This window comes from Leptidea sinapis, chromosome 43 (assembly GCF_905404315.1).
Source record: "Leptidea sinapis chromosome 43, ilLepSina1.1, whole genome shotgun sequence".
NCBI lineage: Eukaryota > Metazoa > Arthropoda > Insecta > Lepidoptera > Pieridae > Leptidea > Leptidea sinapis.
Window position 1 is genome coordinate 8271721 of NC_066307.1, and position 23485 is coordinate 8295205.

At 36.0% G+C, this 23485-nt stretch overlaps 3 long non-coding RNA genes across 3 annotated transcripts; 1 reads left to right on the top strand and 2 right to left on the bottom strand.

The window, feature by feature from the left end:
* Positions 1 to 8514: 8514 nt before the first annotated feature.
* LOC126976978 (uncharacterized) lies at positions 8515 to 13612 on the bottom strand. The gene is made up of 2 exons (XR_007732058.1): positions 13475 to 13612; positions 8515 to 8803 (listed from the first exon to the last, which is right to left on the bottom strand). It is a non-coding gene; the product is annotated as an uncharacterized LOC126976978 (long non-coding RNA).
* A 3130-nt stretch (positions 13613 to 16742) lies between these two features.
* On the top strand, positions 16743 to 17439 carry LOC126976980 (uncharacterized). Its single transcript, XR_007732060.1, has 2 exons — positions 16743 to 16881; positions 17183 to 17439. It is a non-coding gene; the product is annotated as an uncharacterized LOC126976980 (long non-coding RNA).
* A 4890-nt stretch (positions 17440 to 22329) lies between these two features.
* Positions 22330 to 23220, bottom strand: LOC126976979 (uncharacterized). The gene is made up of 2 exons (XR_007732059.1): positions 23082 to 23220; positions 22330 to 22586 (listed from the first exon to the last, which is right to left on the bottom strand). It is a non-coding gene; the product is annotated as an uncharacterized LOC126976979 (long non-coding RNA).
* Positions 23221 to 23485: the final 265 nt, after the last annotated feature.

Below are 23485 nucleotides of genomic sequence, written 5' to 3' on the forward strand. Positions count from 1 at the left end.
ATGGTCTTATATATTATTGTTAAAATTAAAAAGATTCAAATGTGAGATTATGTTAGAAATATCGTTCAATTTCCGCCATTTCACTTATATTTATCGACGTAAATTTATTTATTTATTTATTCAAGGTCCACCAACACAGAATACACAAGACAATTCATTATATTGTAACATAAATTTCAAAAACGTGTTCCTGCAATTACAGGTGAACACATCATGCACATTAACATACTGTGTTCACCTGTAATTGCAGGAACACGATTTTTGAAATTTATGTTACAATCTAAATTTCAAAAATCGTGTTCCTGCTTTTTAAATCAGAATAATAGAATGGGGTGTTAAATACAACAGTACTACAGTTATTTCCCTTGTACGAAGTGATTATGGAGCCGCCTGTCAGTGTTAACACACCAGTCTTATGTTTGTCCATCATGCTATCAATAAAATATATACCAACACATCTTCTATCCAAGTATGCCGTGTGTTGCTAGAACTAATAATACTGTTCATGACAGAATTCTCCTGAATCATATATGAATAAATAATCATCATCAGCCGGAAGACGTTCACTGCTGGACAAAGGCGTCCCACAAATATTTCCACGACGATCCGTCCTGCGCTGCCCACATACAACGTATTCCGGCGATCTTGACCAGATCGTCGATCCATCTTGTAGGGACCTACCAACACTGCGTTTTCCGGTACGTGGTTGCCATTCGAGGACCTTACTACCCCAACGTTCATCTGTCCGTAGAACTATGTGTCCTGCCCACTGCCACTTCAGTATCGCAATCATTTGGACTGTGTCGGTGACATTGGTTCTCCTAAGGATCTCCTCATTTCTGATTCGATCTTGCAGGGAAACTCCGAGGAAAGCCCTCTCCATTGCCCTCTGAGCGACCATGAGCTTGCTCATAAGACCCATAGTTAGTGATAATACGTTATTAGCGATAATATATATTTTATTATTTTATTTTTTACCAATTTTAATTTATTATTATGTAGTAAAGTTGTAGGAAAAAAATTAAATGGAATTGTTTTTTAAAATCAAATTTATTTAGACAGTACAATACAAGTAAATACAACATATTGTATCAAGTTACAATAACGTCTGCAGACACAGATGAGTTGAATGTTACAGAAGGATATCGGGAATCCGAGTGACTGACATACACTGCGACACAGCGCTGCCGTACAGATACGTTGACGAGAGACTCCCGCTCCACTGAATAGCTCCACTACCTCCGTCGATGAATCAACTACACTCTTCATGTCATGTTGCTCTATATCATCTGGAAGTATGAAATATTAAGTGTATTTGAGTAACATATACAGATTTCCAAAAACTAGTATGGTAGGTACTTTATTTAGTGTAAAGTTTAATATATAAATAACAACTTAAAGATATTTTTTATATTTGTAGATAATATTTTGGTACCTTATACTAGGATAGTATAATTTATTATTCTTATTATTCAAAATACCATTACCATACCAGTCCAGGATGTTAATTATGCTTAAATAATAAACGAACACATATTTATTCGATAGCGAGCAAAAATAAAATTCATTTAAATGTTTATTAGCATGTCCTGGACACAGAAATAAAAGCTACCAGGACGACAGCGAGAATAACAAGTGAGTTTTTCATCTTTAAGGTTATAATATAAATTGTATATGGGCGTTAGTTGTATATCTTTCACTGAGTTTCAGAAAGTGATATTTGTAATTTAGTAAAGATAGTATTTATACAAATCTAAATGATTCTTAGGTTGTTCCGCCGTGTCTTATCATTAAGTTATAATTCAAAATAAGATAATACTATTTCAATTATCAGTAAGTCAAACATAACATGAAACTTATTATATACTACCTATTTACTTGTGAATTCTTCTGCGTAATTTACAGATTTATTGGCAGATAAAAACAACACAACAACAAATATGTTTACTTTTTTTTTATGGAATAGGAGGACAAACGAGCGTACGTACGTCACCTGTTGTTAAGTGATCACCGCCGCCCACAATCTCTTGTAACACCAGAGGAATCACAGGAGCGTTGCCGGCCTTTAAGGAAGGTGTACGCGCTTTTTTTTAAGGTACCCATGTCGTATCGTTTCTGAAACACCGCACAAGGAAGCTCATTCCACAGCTTTGTAGTACGTGGAAGAAAGCTCCTTAAAAACCGCACTGTGGAGGACCGCCACACATCCAGATGGTGAGGATGATATCCTAACTTGTGGCGTGTCGTGCGAAGGTGGAATTCGGCGGCAGGAATCAGGTTAAACAGCTCTTCGGAACACTCCCCGTGATAAATGCGGTAGAAGACACACAATGAAGCGACGTCTCTACGCAACGCCAAGTGATCCAGCCGTTCACAGAGCACTGGGTCCCCGGCAATTCGAGCTGCTCAGCGTTGCACGCGGTCAAATGGATCGAGCTGATACTGGGGTGCGCCAGACCAGAGATGACAGCAATACTCCATGTGTGGCCGGACCTGCGCTTTATAGAGCGCTAGTATGTGGGCCGGCTTGAAGTATTGCCGTGCTCTATTAATGACGCCCAGTTTCTTTGAAGCCAATTTGGCTTTCCCTTCTAGATGACCACGAAATTGGCAATCGCTGGAGATTTCGAGACCCAATATTCCGATACTAGGCGCGGCTTTAAGAGAAGTGTTCTCGAAGAGCGGTGATACGACAAATGGGGTTTTTTTAGTGGTGAACGCGCAAACTTGAGTCTTCTGGTGGTAAAATTGGACAAGGTTCAATTTTCCGCGACCTTCTCAAGACATGACTCGATAGAAGACACAAGTTTCTCCCGGCACTGGTCGACGGTTTCCCGAGAGAGACCTGCATGGCCAGTGTATACGGCATCACCAGTGCTATCGTCTGCATAGCAATGAATGTTGGAGGTGTCCAACATATCATTGATATGCAGAAGAAACAGCGTGGGAGACAGCACACAGCCTTGGGGCACTCCAGCAATCACGGGCTTTGGGTTCGAGCAATATCCGTCGACAACGACCTGTATGCTGCGCCCAGTGAGGAAACTGGAGGTCCACTTGCACAAGCTCTCGGGAAGCCCAAATGATGGAAGTTTGTAGAGGAGCACCTTGTGCCATATACCATCAAAGGCCTTCGCTATATCCAGGCTAACTGCCAGGCCTTCCCCCTTGCTTTCAATAGCCGCTGCCCATCTATGTGTTTGGTATACCAGAGGATCACCTGCCGACCGACCATGGCGAAACCCGTATTGTCGGTCGTTGATCAACTGGTGACCCTCTAGATATACCAATAGCTGACGGCTAATTATGCTCTCCATGATTTTGGAGAGTAGGGAGGCAATAGGAATAGGCCTGTAGTTTGCCGGATCCGAACTGTCTCCTTTTTTTTGGATCGGATGGACAAGGGCTGACTTCCATGAGTCAGGGATTACGCCTTTAGAATAAGAGTGCCGGAATAAACGCGTTAGCACCGGCGTCAACTTAGGGGCACACGTTCGAAGCACGATTGGAGAAATGCCATCCGGCCCGCTCGACTTCCTGACGTCCAACGAAAACAGAGCTCGCCTAACAGTTTTTTGTCTGAACTGTACTTCAGGCATAGAGCTCTGACACCGCGGGATGGTCGGCGGTGTTTTTCCGTTGTCGTCAAGAGTCGAGTTGGAGGCGAAAAGAGTGCACAAGAGATCGGCTTTCTCTTTTGCCGTATGGGCCAGGGTGTCATTCCTCATGTGCAACGGTGGCATGGACGGCTGGCTGAAGTTACCAAGAGCAGCTTTCAACAACGACCAGAACTTGCGTGTTCCGGTCGGGTAACTGGAAAGCTGCTCGCCGATTTTGACTACGTGTTTTGACTTTGCACGGGTGATTTGCCGCTTAAAAAATCTGGAGGCACGGTTGTATTTCCTCTTAAGAACTGTGCAGTTCGGATCCTTTGTGCCCAGCGCCGCAACCCAAGTTCGATACGCCTGTTTTTTGCAGTCAGATGCTGCTTTAACAGACGCATCGAACCAGGGCTGTGATCTGCCACCGATGGGTACTACAGAGTTTGGTATAAAAATATCCATACCCTGTAGTATCACATCGGCTACTGCAACGGCGCAGGCACTAGGATCATCCGAAGGGAAACAAACCCTGCCCCAAGGGTAGGATGCAAAAAATTAACGCATCCTATCCCAATCTGCTGACTTGTACTGCCAAACGCGGCGGGTCGCTGGTGGTCTGCGACGTTGGCGTCAGATAGGCACTACACTCCTGAACAGGAAATGGTCGGACGTTCCGAGAGGGGCGTCGACAAAGACCTGGTAACCATCGGGATGTGTAGTCAGCAGAAGATCCAATAAGGACGGCATGTGGCTATCCACATCCGGGAGCCGCGTTGGCGACTCAACCAATTGGGACAGACCATACGCCAATGCAAAATTATGCACAGATCGCCCTGCGTAGTCTGTGGTACGTGATCCAAGCCATTCGGCATTGTGCTCGTTGAAATCACCCAAGACTACGATTTCAGCGGAGGGGATCTGTGCGAGTACGTCGTCAATTGCCGCTTGAACGCAGCCCATGAGGTGATCCGTTTCTACGTTACCACTATGGGACCTGTAGACACACGCATAGATGCGGACGTGGTCCTCCAAATCTACGCGGAGCCAGAGAGTGGACAGGTCCCTACCCTCAAAATTGCCGAGGCGGTGACAGCAGATATCCTCCCTAACGTACACACATACCCCGGCATGAGGCAAAAAATTGTGCTCAATTAATATATATCAATACCCGGGGTACGTTAAATATGACGTATCGCTAGGTCGAGATATCTGCGTCTCAGTAAGGAAACACAAGGCCGGCTGCGCCGTCTCAAGGTGGTGGTGGATGGCGTTTAAATTGGAGTGAATTCCCCTGATATTGCAAAAGTCCACGTTGAGTGTGGAGCGGGGTGCCGTGGTGATACTGCCTCCTTTGTCCTTGGTCATGCGCGGTTCTGTGCCCTCCCCAGAATACGAAGGGCAGCCCGAGCTAGAGTGCCCGGGGAGGGATTCTCCAACTCTGGTAGAGCCGGTACCCTCCTGGGGTAAAATCTTCTTTAGTATCGCTGTCATATTCGGGTGGAGGGGGGGGGTGGAATGGCCACCGGTCCTCGACACTAACCTATGCGAAATATAGCGGCACTAGGCCGCTACTTCACGCCGGTATTCTGTGTGAGTGTGGTAATTAACCCGGACGAGTCTGGCCCGATTGTGCTTATATGTGTATTATATATTACTGTGGTTATATAATTATATATAATATAATTATATATATTATTCATAATAGTATACATGACGTTTATATGCCGAATCCAATTTAATCTATCAACAAGTTAACATGATTCAACGCCAGTTGAAGAAAGCATCCTTTAAGTTAATGTTTCATCAAGTTTAAAGTTTTGACTGATAGTATTTGATATAATGAAACATTATAATATCCTTTTTGCAATTGGCGGTGAGTGACTATAAAAAGCTACTTATAGCGGTGACACGCGCAATTTAATTTACAAAGTTTTCGACTTTTTTTTTTTTAATAAAATACAAAAGAGACTGTTGAACGTGTTGATCATAATAATTATAAGAAAATTGTGTAAATTAGATATTAATTACTTTTTAGCATATAAATTTCCATCTGGTCGCTTTCAATATGAGATCTGTAGTTTAAAATTATAAAGCATTTAGATTTTATGTTATCAATAAATCGATCCTGATTCTGCATCGCATTAAGTCATTTTTAATTTTCAAATTGTAACGAAATCAGGAAAACAGTGTTTGTTACTTTCATAAAAATCCTTTAATAAAAACGATATTCCATAGGTGGTTTGAGAAAATGAATCACCGACACATTACATAGATCGGTTTTTGAAACGCCAAAAACAGGAAAAAGTTTAAAAAAAAGTCTCTACGATCTTCATTTTACGATTGTGATAAAAGTGAAAAATAGAAATAATCCGAAAACAATCTGTTTAAAGACCAGAATATAATATATAGGTATAACCAACAATAATAACTATATCTGAAAGAATGATTCACATTTCACAAAGATACAAATTTCTATTTTCAGAAAAATCCATGAATGATTTTATCTTTTATCTTTAATGCTACAAGAGTTGTGTAATCTGTATTACGAATCTTAACAAATTAAGTTCCGTGTAGGTACGCGACGCGTTATTAGACACACAAAGTAGATCTTAAGAAATAAATTGTCAGAACCTCAAAGCATATTTATCCTTCGAAATATATGAAATCGATATGTTATTGAGTAGATCGTAATTGCCCTTTAAATTTTTCTTCATATTTTATAACAATAGCCTTTTTGTAACCCAAAAAACAAGAGGTAGAATAAAAAAACTCTTCGATCTCCATTTTACGATTGCGGTTGAATGTAGAAATTACCCAAAAAAAATATCTGTTTATGGATTAGAATATAATATATAATAAAAATAATAAATTTATAATTGATATATAATAAATATAATATTATAAAATGATAATGAGGTAAGATATATCGATTCAGGGATTCCCCTTTAAGTAATACTGACATTTTATTATTGACAATAGACAGATGCTTAGGGGCTGTTTCACAATGAACAAGTAAAGTGGCACATTGTCATAGGCTGGATTAAATAATATAAAAATTAACAAAAATCGACCAACCTGCCAATAATTTGTGTAGTAAAGATATAGGAAAACAATTAATAGATTTTTTTATAATATTTTTTTTAAGACAGTACAATTCAAGTAAATACAATATATTGTATGAAGTTATATTAACGTCTGCAGACACAGATGCGTTGATTGTTACAGAAGGATATCGGGAATCCGAGTGACTGACACACACTGCGACACAGCGCTGCCGTACAGATAGAGACTCCCGCGCGATTTCGCAGGGGCGTTTTGCCGCTTAAGAAATCTGGAGGCACGGTTATATTTCCTCTTCCGAACTTTGCAGTTCGGATCCATTGAGCCCAGCGCCGCGACCCATGTTCGATACGCCTGTTTCTTGCAGTCAGATGCTGCTTTAACTGAGGCATCGAACCAGGGCTGTGATCTGCCACCGATCAGTACTACAGAGCTTAGTATAAAAATATCCATCAGCAGTATCACATCGGCTACTGCAACGGCGCAGGCACTAGGATCATCCGAAGGGAATCAAACCTTGCCCCAAGGGTAGGATACAAAAAGGAACGCATCCTATCCGAATCTGCTGACTTGTAGTGCTAATCGCGGCGGGTCGCTGGAGATCTGCGATAATGGCGTCGGATAGGCACTACACTCCTGACCAGGCAATGGTCGCACGTTCCAAGAGGGGCGTCGACAGAGACCTGGTGACCATCGGGATGTATAGTCAGCAGAAGATCTAATAAGGATGGCATATGGCTGTCCACATCCGGGAGCCGCGTTGGCGACTCAACCAAATGGGACAGACCATATGCCAATGCAAAATTATGCACAGATCGCCCTGCGTTATCTATGGTACGTGATCCAAGCCATTCGGCATTGTGCCCGTTGAAATCACCCAAAACTACGATTTGAGCGGAGGTGATCTGTGCAAGCACGTCATCAAATGCCGCGTGAACGCAGCCCATGAGGTGATCCGTTTCTGCGTTACCTCCAAATCTACGCGGAGCCAGAGAGTAGACAGGTGCCTACCCTCAAAATTACCGAGACGGCGACAGCAGATATCCTCCCTAACGTACACACATACCCCGGCTTGAGGCATGAAATTATGCTCAATTTCGTTTCCGGGGTACGTTAAATATGACGTATCCCTAGGTCGAGAAATCTGCGTCTCCGTAAGGAACAACAAGGCCGGCTGCGCCGTCTCAAGGTGGTGGTGGACGGCGATTAAATTGGAGTGAATTCTCCTGATGTTACAAAAGTACACATTAAGCGTGGCCGCTCCACGTGTCGTGGTGTTGCTGCCCCGTTTGTCCTGTGAAATGCGCTGTACTGCGCTCTCCCCAGAATACGAGGGGCAGCCCGAGCGCGAAGGCTCGGGGAGGGATTCTCCGACTCTGCTAGAGGTGGTACCCTCCTGGGGTATGGGGGGGGAGGGATGGCCTGGCCTCCGGTCTTCAATAAGAATAATAGAATGGGGGTGTTAAAGAATTACAGTTGCCTTATACAAACTGATTATGGAGCTGTCTGTTAGTTTCAAGACACCAGTCGTATGTTTATAATATCATACTATTGATAAATATAACAACACATTCTCCGGAATTGTATTAATAAATAAATAATTTATTTCGAGTGAAATAAAGATTCCCGCTAGGACTATTTCCCGTATCATCATAGAAGAGCCTGAAGCTTGGTGCTCATCGCTGATAACTCTATGTTCTACCAAAGTACTCGCTATCCTGATATGTGGGTGCAAAGTACACAATAGTATTTTATTTAAGTTTAAATAAATTATAATTTTTAAATAAGTCAACAATGATAATTTTGATCTACATAATTTACTGAGTAAAGATTTAGGAAAAAATAAATGGAATGGTTATTATAATCATATTTATTTAGGCAGTATAATTCAAGTAAATACAATATATTGTATGAAGTTAAGCATATTTGTAGAACATTGTACATGGATTTATATTAACGTCTGCAGACACAGATGCGTTGATTGTTACAGAAGGATATCGGGAATCCGAGTGACTGACACACACTGCGACACAGCGCTGCCGTACAGATACGTTGACGAGAGACTCCCGCGCCACTGAATAGCTCCACTACCTCCGTCGATGAATCAACGACACTCTTCATGTCATGTTGCTCTATATCATCTGAAAGTAAGCAATCTTTAGTGTATTTAATTAACATTTACAGATTTCCAAACTAGTATACTTTATTTAGTGTAGAGTTAAATATATATTATGTAATAAATTCAAGAGATTTTATTTTGTTATTTGTACACAATATTTTGGCTACCAAAATTTTAATAATAAAGTACTTAATATTCAAGTACTTAATACATGGATATTATAATTTATTCTTTTTGTTATTCCAAAATACCGTTCCAGGATATTAATTAGACTTAAATAATAACTGATTTATATTGGATAGCGAGCAAATAGAAAATTCAGTTTTAATGTTTATTGGCATTTATATTAAAAAGTTAACCTTACCCAAAGGGTTGCTCCTGGACACAGAAATAAATGCTACAAGGACGACAGCAAGAGTGACAAGAAAGTTTTTCATTTTCGAAGTTATAATATTAATTGTATGTGGACGTTAGTTGTATATCTTTCACTGGGTTTCAGAAAGTGATATTTGTTATTTAGTCAAGATAGTATTTATACAAATCTAAATGATTCTTAGGTTGTTCCCCTGTGTCTTATCACTTAGGTATGATTCAAAATAAGATAATATTATTCCAATTATCAGTAAGACAGACGAAATATGAAACTTATTTTATACAACCTATTTCCTTCTGACTTCTTCTATGTAAGTTTCAGACAGTTTCAATTCAGGTCTATACGCTTTACGCTCTACTCAATAAAGTATGGATTTCAAATATTTCGAATTATAAAAATGCTTTCAGATTCTGAGAATTTTTTTCTTAAAATGTACTTTGTGTCTAATAATATGTACTTACAAATCTGAAACTAAATCTGTTATTTGATAATTAACAAATAAAACCAATTAGTAATGTACTCGTAGATTACACAAATTTTATTAGCATTAATAATAAAATATACAAAGCTTTTATAGATTTTTTTGTAAATAAATGTTATTATATTATTCAAATATGAATCATTCTTTTAGATTTAAATTAAGATTTAAAAGATTTGACCCTCTGACAGTGAAAAAACTGACACTAAATTAATACCTAGCATAATTAACTTTGTGGACCCATATAAAATATATGAGATTACAAAGTTATTTATGCATTTCTTGTTTCTAGAAAACTTGACTGAAATTGCATTAAATAATACACTCATATGTATGTAAGGGAATATTTGAACATGATCTTTACGTAAAATAATTTTATAACTATATTTACAATACTATGACTACATAAAATTAAAACGATCATTACGTGGAAGCGTACCAAGAATACTGGCGGCATTTCAGCGCTGGATAGCTAGGCTAGCTAGGTTGATCCGTTGACCGAAGTAGCTGCCAGCGCTTGGGTTTCCAGTATCCGTATTGAGGCACGAAGATAGTATTTTGAACATTCTCCGCGCCTCTGGGCTCCACGGGCCAAGTGTCTCGACAACAAACGGAACAAAGATGTATGACTCACTCACTGAGACTGACATATTTGCGACGCTTGCTGTCTTCGGCGGCTATGTACGCTTACGGCCGTTCTCAATATTCAGTCTATCTCTTACTTTAGATATAAATCGTTACTATCGTTGACTTTTGTGTTCCAATAAACTTATCGACGAAAACTCACCTTATCCGCGCACGCTGTCTGTTAATGGGACGACATATAGCTTACCAGCATATAAAGTTTGTATGTAAATTGCAATTCACGCGTCCCAATATAAGGCGATAAGAATACCATATCGGGTATATTGGGACAGCTACAGATTATTGACAGGTAATTACTGACAGTAGAACGTAGTAATTTAACTCTATCTGTAGACAGTATATTGGGAACGGCCGTTAAGAGATAGGGCGAATATAATTGTGTTTGAGCTATTTTTACGTACAATGCTACATCATTGATTCTTATACATTTTACCAATAATGCTTACCCGTTTAATATTTTTACAGTAAGTGTATATAAAAACGTATAGGTAAGAAAATTAAAAAAATATAACTATTGCAAAAATATTTTAAGGTCACTGTAAAAATAAATGATTGAAAAATAGTAAATTGATAATTAATAGTATTGGTGATTATAAGATTAGGTATATCGATTCAGGGATTCCCCTTTAAGTAATACTGAAATTTAATTATTGAAAAAATACAAGTAAAGTGGCACATTGTCATAGGCTGGATAAAATGATATAAAAAATATGATAATTAAGAAAAATAGACCAACCTGACTATCTTTATTCGGTAATCTCGCACTCAATAATACTATTTGACCAAATGAAAATATTAAAGAAAAAACTGTTTATTTTACGAAATATCGTAACACAAGTTTAATGGCTTTTAATTAAAATTTTTAAATAAAAATAAACATATTTTAAATACATGCATTTATTCACTATAATGAAACTTATAAGAGAGCAGATTAAATAAGGAAAATGCGTTTATATTTAATATTTTTTGTAATTAATTATGTGTTATATGAATTTCCAAAAAAACGTATTAATATTAAAAGTTTTCTATTTTTAATTTAATTTCTATGTTCACATAATATATTTATTTGGAGTGTGGCGTAACGTATTATACTACTTTTTAGTATTTTTATAATGTTTAACATTAACATTCATAAAAAGCAAATTGAATAAATTTTTACAAAAGTCATAAATCATTTATTAATTAATTAGATTGTATAAGAATACGCATTTATTTTTATACTTTTTAGTGCAATATATACGTAGGTAATTGTTTAGCGTAACTTAAAAAAATGTTATTACCAAAATATTATGTTTAAAGCTTTTCAAAATACTCTCCTTTACATTTTAAGCATTCTTTTCAAAATTTTACTCGAAGAATTAGAATAGTAGTCCTGGAATTGTCGCATAGGTTTTTCGCGGGTTTTCTCCAATTAGCCGCTTAACAGAAGCCTCTCTCAAATTCAGCAAACCATCACCTTACGGTGCTCAAGCAAGGTGCTTCTATCAAAAGGGAGAGAAGCACCTTGTACTTTTTATGTTGAAGACAAGCGGCACAGTCTTGTGGCGAGAGAGAACTTTTGAAATCATAAAAAATCATCGCTCTACAATCTTTAAATCGACTTAATTCCATTTTCGTTGCGTAGAACTTTGATGTGTGATAAAAACAATTGACAAATGATTTCTCGCCTACTGTTTTTTTTTATTACTAAGAAGGTTGCAAAGTTTCAAAAAATATAACATTCGAAATTCAAATAGTTCCGATTAGCTCGAAGTGCAAAACTTTTAGTGTGCTCCATGGATATTATTTTAGAATAGTGTTTTTGAATGCGGTTTTTTTTTTCGTTTCAGTCTTGGATATAATTCGTTAGGGAATTCCATTGATCATCATATTCGACTACGATAATTACTTGAACATAACAGCGTTACGGTAGATGACTCAAATATCCGTATAGCAAAAAAAGATGCGGCCGTGTATCATTAATTGCTCCTAAGAATTTAAGAGTTCCGTTACTTTGTCATCGCACAGTCAGAACCTTCGTTAACTCCACCAAGCTACCTTTGAAGTATATATCCTTTCCAATAAAAAAAGAATGATCGAAATCGGTTGGCGCGCAATTGAGTTGTTCGTAAATTTGTCGCGCACATACTTATAGCAAATTTGAGACTTTTATGGGTTTCTCATGTTTGCCACCAGATCTGGACCAAATTGCAATTGGACCAGTTTTCAAAAAAAAAAAAAAAGAATTATCAAAATTGGTTAACCAGTCGAAAGTCCTGTGGTATAAATACAAACATAAAAAAAAACCTCCATCTTTTTTGGAAGTTGGTTAAAAATCTGGGTGGCCGTATGTTGCTAGAACTAATAAAACTGTTATAGACGGAATTCTCCGAAATCATATAAATATTTTTTTTTATAGAGAAATAAAGATTCCCGCTAGCACTATTTCGTGTATCACCAAAGAAGAACCTAAAGCTTGGTGCTTATCGTCGATATCAAAATAGTCCTTATCCTGATAAGTGAGTGAAAAGAAAACTAGTATTTTATTATTTAATATTAAATAAATTATATTTTCTATTTAACTTAACAGTGATGATTTTGATCTGGATAATTTATGAAGTAAAGATGATGAAGTAAGAGATGTAAAGGAAAAATTAAATGCAATTGTTTTTTATAATCAAATTTATTTTGAGAGCATAATTCAAATACATACAAACATTATATGAAGTTATATTAACGTCTGCAGACACAGATGCGTTGAATGTTACAGAAGGATATCGGGAATCCGAGTGACTGACACACACTGCGACACAGCGCTGCCGTACAGATACGTTGACGAGAGACTCCCGCGCCACTGAATAGCTCCACTACCTCCGTCGATGAATCAACTACACTCTTCATGTCATGTTGCTCTATATCATCTGAAAGTAAGAAATATTTAGTGTATTTTATGTACATTTACAGATTTCCGAAAAGTATTATTATTATTATAGTGTAGAGTTTAATAAATAAATAATAAATTTACAATTTGTTTTTGTTGATATTTTGGATCTTAATATTAGGATATTATAATGTATTCTAGTTGTTATTCCAGAAAACCGTTTCAGGATGTTTATTACGCTTAAATAATAACCGAAAATAGATTTGTATTTGATAGCAAGCAAAAATAAAATTAATTTTAATGTTTAATGGCATTTGCATTAAAAAGTTATCCTTACCCAAAGGGTTGCTCCTGGACACAGAAATAAAAGCTACCAGGACGACAGCGAGAATAACAAGTGAGTTTTTCATTTTTAATGTTATAATAAAAATTGTATGTGGACGTTAGTTGTCTATCTTTCACTGGGTTTCAGGAAGTGATATTTGTTATTTAGTGAAGATAGTATTTATACAAATCTAAATGATTCTTAGGTTGTTCCCCTGTGTCTTATCATTCAGGTATGATTCAAAATGAGATAATATTATTCCAATTATCAGTAAGACAGATGAAATATGAAACTTATTTTATTCCACCTATTTCCTTCTGACTTCTATGTAAGTTTCAGACAGTTTCAATTCAGGTCTTAATTATTACTTTGACTTATATAGAAATTACGTTTTACGCTCTACTCAATAAAATATGGATTTCATATATTTCGAATTATAAAAATGCTTTCAGATTCTGAGATTTTTCATCTTAAAATGTACTTTTTGGCTAATAATATGTACTTACTAATCTGAAACTAAATCTGTTATTTGATAATTAACAAATAAAACGAATTAGTAATGTAGATTACACAAATATTTTAGCATTTAAAATAAAATATACTAACCTTTTATTGATTTTTTTTTAAATAAATGGTTTTTATATTAGTTAAATATGAATATTTTTTTAAGATTTAAATTAAGATTTAAAAGATTTGACCCTCTGACTGTGAAAAAACTGACACTAAATTAATACCTAGCATAATTAACTTTGTGGACCCATATAAAATATATGAGATTTCAAAGTTATTTAGGCAGTTCTTGTTTCTAGAAAACTTGACTGAAATTGCAATAAGTCGTAAATTAATTTTATAACAATATTTACAATACTATGACTACATAAAATTAAAACAATCATTACGTGGAAACGTACCAAGAATACTGGCGACATTTCAGCGCTGGATAGCTAGGCTAGCTAGGCTGATCCGTTGACCGAAATAGCTGCCAGCGCTTGGGTTTCCAGTAGCCGTATTGAGGCACGAAGATAGTATTTTGAACATTCTCCGCACCTCCCAGAGGTGGGAGAATGCCTCCCACGGGCCAAGTGTCTCAACAACAAACGGAACAAAGATGTATGACTCACTGAGACTGACATATTTGCGACGCTTGCTGTCTTCGGCAGTCGAAGCAGCAGCCCCAGCACCAACTGACGTAGCTTGGACATGAAAAGGAGCCAGAGTGTCGACGCAAGTCGCGTTCCACACCAACGCCCTTCCCCGTGCCCAAGCCACCAGAGTCATTTCATCAGGACGCTTGCCATCGAAGCGGGTAATACCATTTGGCTCTAAAACAGCTGGTAAATTATGAGCGACAAATGCCCTGCGGATGACTTCATTAATGCTGGCGTGACGACTGATACGGCCTGCCGATGTAAGGCAGGGTAACCCGTGAAGCCCAAGAGCACCTGAATGTGGTTCATTCAGTTTTATACCTAGCCGGAGTGATAGGCATATTGACAATGTCATATTGTCAAGTATCGTTCCAATCAGCGCAGAAAGCAAGGCTTGTAACCAAAAGCCCGACTAATTTTGTGTCACGGCCAAAAGACGAACACGCTCTGTTCTGTCAGTAGATGAGATCAAAAGATCATCAAAGGCTGACTCACAAAGAAGTACGTCCCATGCTTTTTGACACTTTAAATCGTCTGGTAAATTTTGAATATTTGCATTATTTAGCCAAGCATTATTAGCTTTGTTCAAATATATATTATCTCTGAGTTACCTGGTACATTTTTGTATGTGCATAAAAATCTATAATCACATCCCAAAAATAATAAGAGAGGTATCGAAATAAGAAAAATAAGAATTTCTCATCTAAATTGAAAATATACCTTAATAAAAACTGCTTATATTCATTAGACGAATATTTTCAACTAAAAACTTGACTATATATTTTATAATACAGCTAATAATCTTTTGCTAAATTGATATTATTGTTACTAATGATTTAGAAATGTATTTTATAAAATTTGCACGTCATAAATGTGGCAAACATGTACTTTATAATATTTATGTAACATCAATCTAACATGTTTATGCAAATAAAAACTTTGACTTTGACATGATTTACAATTCTAGTAACCAAAGGCTGCGCACTATGAACTGAAGATACTAGATATACTGGCATATACACTATTTATTCACTAAACTCTATTTGTACACTAAATTTGAAGCTTCTATGTCGGCTAGAGGTGCCTTAAACATTTGCTGATCGGTCAGTCAGTCAGTCAGTGAGTGACAATATTAAGAAACTTTGGCTAGTTATAATACTTAAACTATTGATTCAAATTTAATGAATTGAAAATTAAAATTGACATATTGAGATGCAGATTCAGGATCGATTAAGGTATGATATAAGATTTGAATTCTATGAATTTGAAAAAAAATTCAAATTTGAAAACATTGCGGGACTCTGACGACCTCTCGTTCCGTGCGAGTGGTCGTGGTGCGTCTTCCAACTGAGCTAACCGTTTGAGTGGCAAATAATCATAAAATTAAAAAAATTGAATTAAAAGAGTTGAATAAAGCATATAAGAAAATCCTTCGTTCAACTCTGAGGTTGTGGCTTCATCTACAGGATCTACTTTACAGTTGATAACCTGCTCAACCCCAATATTTGCATGTTAGGAAATTGACTTGAGATGTTGCTCTTGTAAATCTAAGCAATTTGTTATGTTTTTAAAGTGGATCATCACTTCTAGGATTAATATGATAATAATAAGCCACGACCTCTCACGTTCCTTGCGAGTGCTCTTTTAACTTCTTCCTTCCTTACTTCTTCCCAACTGCGAGTATGTAATTATGTAATTGACACAAATTTATAATCATTTTGATCAACATATTCAAAAGTCACTTTATTTTTTTTAAATTGGTAGAATAAATAGTCGAAAGCTGAGTAAATTAAAATGCACGAGCAACCGCAATAAGTAGATTTTTTTATTTCCATAATCTCGTCAACTTGTTTATTGATTAATTTAAAATCATCACATACGTCGTACATACATTACTAATATTATATTCGCAGTAAATAAATGTTTTTTCTGTCTATCAATCTGAAATTTACGTAGAAGAAGTCACAAGTAAATAGATAGTACATAATAAATTTCATGTTATGTTTGTCTTACTGATAATTGAAATAATGTTATCTTATTTTGAATCATAACTTAATGATAAGACACAGGGGAACTACCTAAGAGTCATTTGGATTTGTATAAATACTATCTTGACTAAATTACAAATATCACTTCCTGAAACCCAGTGAAAGATAGACAACTAACGTCCATATACAATTAATATTAAAACCTTAAAAATGAAAAACTCACTTGTTATTCTCGCTGTCGTCCTGGTGGCTTTTATTTCTGTGTCCAGGAGCAACCCTTTGGGTAAGAATAACTTTTCAATGCAAATGCCAATAAACATTAAAATGAATTTTATATTTGCTTTATTAAATATAAATCTGTTTTCGGTTATTATTTATCCGTAATAAACATCCTGAAACGGATTACTGGAATAATAAATAGAACAATTATAATATTCTAATATTAAGATCCAAAATATTGCGAAACATCAACAAAAAGAAATTGTAAATTTATTATTTATTTATTAAACTCTACACTATAATAATAATACTTTTCGGAAATCTGTAAATGTACATAAAATACAATAAATATTTCCTACTTTCAGATGATATAGAGCAACATGACATGAAGAGTGTCGTTGATTCATCGACGGAGGTAGTGGAGCTATTCAGTGGCGCGGGAGTCTCTCGTCAACGTATCTGTACGGCAGCGCTGTGTCGCAGTGTGTGTCAGTCACTCGGATTCCCGATATCCTTCTGTAACATTCAACGCATCTGTGTCTGCAGACGTTAATGTAACTTCATACAATATATTGTATTTACATGAATTAAGCTCTCTAAATAAATTTGTTTACAAAAACAATTTTTTTTTCTTATTTCTCACTAAATAATGAATTCATACCAAAATTGTCACAGTTGACCTATTTAGAAATGATTATATATTTATTAATAAACAAAATATCTGAGTGCTTTTTAACCGCGTGTTGAGACAGCAAGCATAATAATCGTGAATACAGATACCGACGATAAGTACCGAGGTTCAGGTCTTCTTTTATCATACACTCGCTTGGATACCCGATATCCTTCTGTAACATTGAACTCATCTGTGTCTGCAGACGTTAACATAACTTAATAGAATGTATTGTATCTTTAAAATATGATAAATAAAAATTTTAAAAGCATTTCCATTCAGTATTTCCTAATTCTCTACTACACAAATTATCCAGATCAAAATTATCACAGTTGACTCATATATAAATTATAATTTACTTATATATAAACCATTAACCTATTTGTGTACTTTTTACGATAGTGAGTACTTTGATAGAACATACAGGTATCAGCGATAAGCACCAAGCTTCAGACTCTTCCTTGATGACACACAAGCTCTTACAAATTATTTACCTCTTCTATTATTTACCAGTGGGAGGCACCTTGCACCGGATGGTGGCTAGATTAAGGGTACCATAACGGTGCCAATTTCTGCCGTGAAGCAGTAATGTGTAAGCATTACTGTGTTTCGGTCGGAAGGGCGCCATATCTAGTGAACTTACTGGGCAAATGAGACTTGACAACTTATTTTTTAAGGTGACGAGCGCAATTGTAGTGCTGATCAGAATTTTTGTGTTTTTGCACTGCATTGTAATAGGCAGGGCGTATCAATTAACATCAGCTGAACGTCCTGCTCATCTCGTCCCGTATTTTCATAAAAAAATCATAATAGTGAGTAAATGTATGTATTTAAAATATGTATCTTTTTATTTAAAAGTTTTCATTAAAAGCAACAATTTTTTTCTATAATGAAAATATTCACCTGGTCATACGGGACTACCGAGTGCGAGGTTGCGAAACCAACCTGCCCATTTCTATATTATCTTATCCAGCCTGTGACAATATGCCACTTTACTTGTACATTGTGAAACAGCACCTGAGTATCTGTCTATTGTCAATAATACATTTTATTTAAAGTGGAATCCCTGAATCGATGCATCTTATCTAATTATTACAAATAATATTAAATATCAATTTATTATTTTTAAATAATTTCTTGAAACAGCGACCTGAATATTTTTTTGCAATTGTTATAAAAAACATCTAACTTTATTTAATATTCATTTTTATATATACCTACTATAAGTATTAAATGGGTTATCATTATTCGTCAAATGTATAAGACCTAGTCCACATGCGTAGACAAACGGTTTACGTTAAGTTTCACTCGTGTTGCCACACATATTTTTTTTACCGCTTTTATTAACAATACTAGCTGACCCGGCAAACGTTGTTTTGCCATATAAAGTATAATTTACGTGATAGTTTTATAAGTAATAAATTATAGCCTGTACATCATTTTGTTCTATTGTCAATAGTTTTTGCAGCGCACGCAAAAATAGGTTTTCGATTTTACACCTTGTGTTACAAAATAGCAATTTTATTACAGATCCCTAATTTTGAAAAAAAAAACATAGCATATAGCCTTCCTCGATAAATGGACTGCCCAACACTGAAAGAATCATTCAAATCGGACCAGTAGTACCAGAGATTAGCGCGTTCAAACAAACAAACAAACACTGCAGCTTTATAATATTAGTATAGATTAGGGAATATTTTATCTCATCATCCGAGTTCCTTCTGTATGCTTATGACATGAAGGTATTTAAAAAAAATTGTACTATCAATGCCTGTCAGGAGAACAACAAGACCTTCTTAGCCTGAAACATTACTGTGATAGTAACAAACTTTCACTTAATTTATCCAAATGATTCGCAATAACGTTTACTCACAAGCCTAAATTCATCGAATATAATTATTAGCCACTGAAGGGCACCCAGCTTAATAGAGTAAGTGAAATAAGTGATTTAGGTGTGCCAATGACAATAGACTTTCCTGTGATAAACATGTTGACAACATAGTTAAGAAAGGAAATAAGTGTTTGAGAATCATCAATCGTTCTTATGTCCAATTCAATAGTATTTAAGTCATGAAAATCTTATATTGTTCGTATGTACGCAGCACCAGTGGGAGGCTCCTTTGCACGGTTTCTGCCGTAAAGCAGTGATGATCGAAACACAGTTAGCATTACTGTATTTCGGTCTGAAGGGTGCCGTAGCCCGTTAAATTACTGGGCAAATGAGACTTAACATATTTTATCTCAAGGTGACGAGCGCAGTTGTAGTGCCGCTCAGAATTTTTGGTTTTTTCATGAATCCTGAGCGGCACTGCATTGTAATGGGCTGGGCGTATCAATAACCATCAGCGGAACGTCCTGCTCGTCTCGTCCCTTATTTTCATAAAAAAGAGCGTTAGCAGAATATATAATAACAATATATATACATTAAACATATATATAGACTATCAGATATAAGAAAAACTTACTGTAAAATTGCTAAATCTTAATATGAATCAATCTTTATATCAATTTATAAATATACTGTAACAAAAATGTTCTAGCCATAAAATATGTAAAAAATAAAAAAAAAACAACATTTTTTATTCAAATATGGAACGCGTTCATTTTGCTAGAAACTTCAATGGTCTTAGCAACCATAATAATAGGAGTGTTAATGAAATCAGAATTCTGGTGATTTACATTGTACAAAGTAGGTATGGAGCCGTCTGTAACTAACAAGACATTTTAAATGCTAGTTGTCAGTCCCATGTTCGTATTTCGTATCACTATGTAAATCAACACATCCTCAGAAACAAATCCGGGCAAACTTATGCTGCTTGATTTACAAATGCTGTTAATGGTATTTAAAACAGAATTCACGATAATCATAAAAATAAACAAAAAAAATTTATCGCGAGAAATGAAAATTCCTGCTAGGACTCTTTACGTGTATGATAAAAGAAGACCTGAACCTCGGTACTTATCGTCGGTATCTGTGTTCACGATTCTATAATTATATATAATACTTGCTGTCTGAATACGCGGGTAATAAGCACACAGATATTTTGTTAATTCATAAATATACGATCATTAAACTGGGACCATTTTGGTGTGAATAATTTATATTCTTTTTGCTCTTATTAGAGAAATAAGGGATTGCTTGTAACTAATTATAGTAGGCTTCATAAGGTACATAATAGCTTTATAATAATAATAATAATAAATCATTTATTTCAGAGCAAGTCCATATCACAAAATAAAATTACAAATAAGATATACTTAAATATAAGTGAAGTTTAAAACATAAGATATAAAATATAAAACAAAAGTGTACAATTAAAAATAATAAAATTCCACACGGTCATATTTGATTCTCGCTGTGGTACACGGACAACCAATGCCTGAAGAAATGACTATCTGGGCAATCACCGATGGTTCGAAGGATACGATTCTGAGCGCCGCGCAGACGACTCCAGAACGACTCGATGCGGAGACGCATTATCGCAAAAAAATCGGCAACTCCTGCCTGGGCGAACATGCCCGATGCGCTACAGTAAGGAGGTTTTTTCATTAATATTCGAAAAGCGTTATTGTACTGTATTCTGAGTGAGCTATATGATTTTCTGTTATATGATGACCAAATTTGACAGGTGTAAAAATTTTGACAAAAAGTTGTAAACAAAGTAAGTTTAACCTGATCATTACATTTGGCGAACCTCCGCGCGAGCATGTTGCACCGTACTGACAGGGCTCGCCTTTCCCATTCCATGTCCTGGTCGTCCTTCAAATCATCGGTAAGTATGTGCCCCAAGTATTTAAAGGACCCTACAACTCGCACTGGCGTGCCATCTAAACAAACTTCCGGTATCCTCTCCGGGCCTCTTTTCCATTTAAATATCACCATTTCTGTCTTCTTGGCGTTGTATTTAAGACCATGTGATTCAGCATATTTAACACATACACCAAGAAGTTTTCGGAGACCTCTGATCGATGGACTGAGGAGGACCATATCGTCAGCGTAATTCAGGTTATTTACACACAAATCCCCGATATGACATCCGACTCCGGTCCTCCTCAGTTCAGAGATCAGGTCATTTATATACAAATTGAAAAGGTCGGGAGAGGTCAACCCCCCCTGCCGCACACCGCAAGCTAGCCTATAATCACTAGAGAGCGTGTCGGCCCATCTAACATTGTTAATTTGGTTCTCGAACCAGTACCGCAACAGATCCACAATACTGTCATCAACATCCGTTTTAGCAAGTTTCGACCAAAGTAAATCATAGTTTACAAGATCGAAAGCACGGCTAAGGTCTAGGAAACATGCATATACAGAGGTTTCTCGAGCAACGTAATAATTAACGGTATGCTTCAAGCTAAATATTGCGGAATCTGTCCCGAGACCAGTACGAAAACCAAATTGAGCATCATCTATCTCGATCTCCCTTACCAGTGCGGGTTGTAGCAGTCTCTCGAGTATCTTACCAATAATAGTTCCAAGTGAAATAGGGCGATAATTATTATGGGTAAATGTATACACTTTTATAATAAAGTCGCAGCCACTGCTCAGGCATTATCTATAAATAAATTGAAATATTTTATAAAAAAATAGCCCTGTCGTAAATCCTACTACTCCACAACTGAATATCTAAGTGATCTGACAGCCTGGGACTAGATTATGATTATTTTATAGCAATAGCAATGTCAGACCGCAAATTAAGAATGCTGGGATAGTTTCTGACGCCGCTTCCGAAGCGGTAATTGTATCAAGTATATTAGAAATGACATCAAAACGAATTCTAAAAGAATCAATTTTGAGAAAATAAATGCCTTGTATGCCTTTTAGTGAGAATTAAGAAAAAATTATTGTTTTTATAAACACATTTATTTAGAGAGCATTATCCATGTAAATACAATATATTGTATGAAGTAATATTAACGTCTGCAGACACAGATGAGTTGAATGTTACAGAAGGATATCGGGAATCCGAGTGACTGACACACACTGCGACACAGCGCTGCCGTACAGATACGTTGACGAGAGACTCCCGCGCCACTGAATAGCTCCACAACCTCCGTCGATGAATCGACTACACCTTCTACGGGGTACTCAACACCATCTGAAAATAAATAATAACATGTTATCTAATACGAATCAAGTTCATAATTACATTAATTATAAGAATAAATTTAAATTTTCAATATCGTGAAAGGATTTCCTAAGTTGTATTATTATTGTATTTCGCATAAAAGTACGAGAAGACGATTCAAAAGATATTAAGAGGAATTAACTGCTCTTCATTTTGTCAATATGATCTTAGTGATAACGCGACACAAAACGACCTTAGGCGTAGCACAATACAATACAATCTTGATCTTATCAGATTGTGCTCGTCAGACACCGCGACACTTACAGTAATTTGTTTAAATAGATTTCAATTAAAATTACAATCGACTTTCTTTATATTTTGTCCATTTTTCGTTATATTTTCAAAATTACATTTGCTCAGACTGATTATGAAGAATAATAAAAACGTAAAAAAAAATCAGATTGTGATGTAAAACAAAAATTATTGAAGCAATCTAATAATGTTAATGACTCAGGTATTACCTACCTAAATGGTTGCTCCTGGTGACAGATATTAAAGCTACCATGAAAATAGCGAGAATTACAAGTAAGGTTTTCATTTTAAATGTTATAATATACTTTTATAGCAGAAATATTTTGTTGTTTATCTTTCACTGAGTTTCAGGAAGTGATGTTTGTAACTTATTAAAGGTTATATTTATACAAATCCAAATGATTCTTAGGGTGTTCCCCCGTGTCCCTTATCTGTCACTTTTCATGATAAGATAATTTTATTTCAATTATCGAGGACACTTAATCTATCAAACTTATTTAATACTAACTTTTTCTTCCGATTTGGTCTGCTTAAGACTTAAAATAGAAGCCAGAAGAGCAAGTGTGGTATTGTATTAAATATATAAATGATAGAATAAGAAATATAAAAACTTTAGG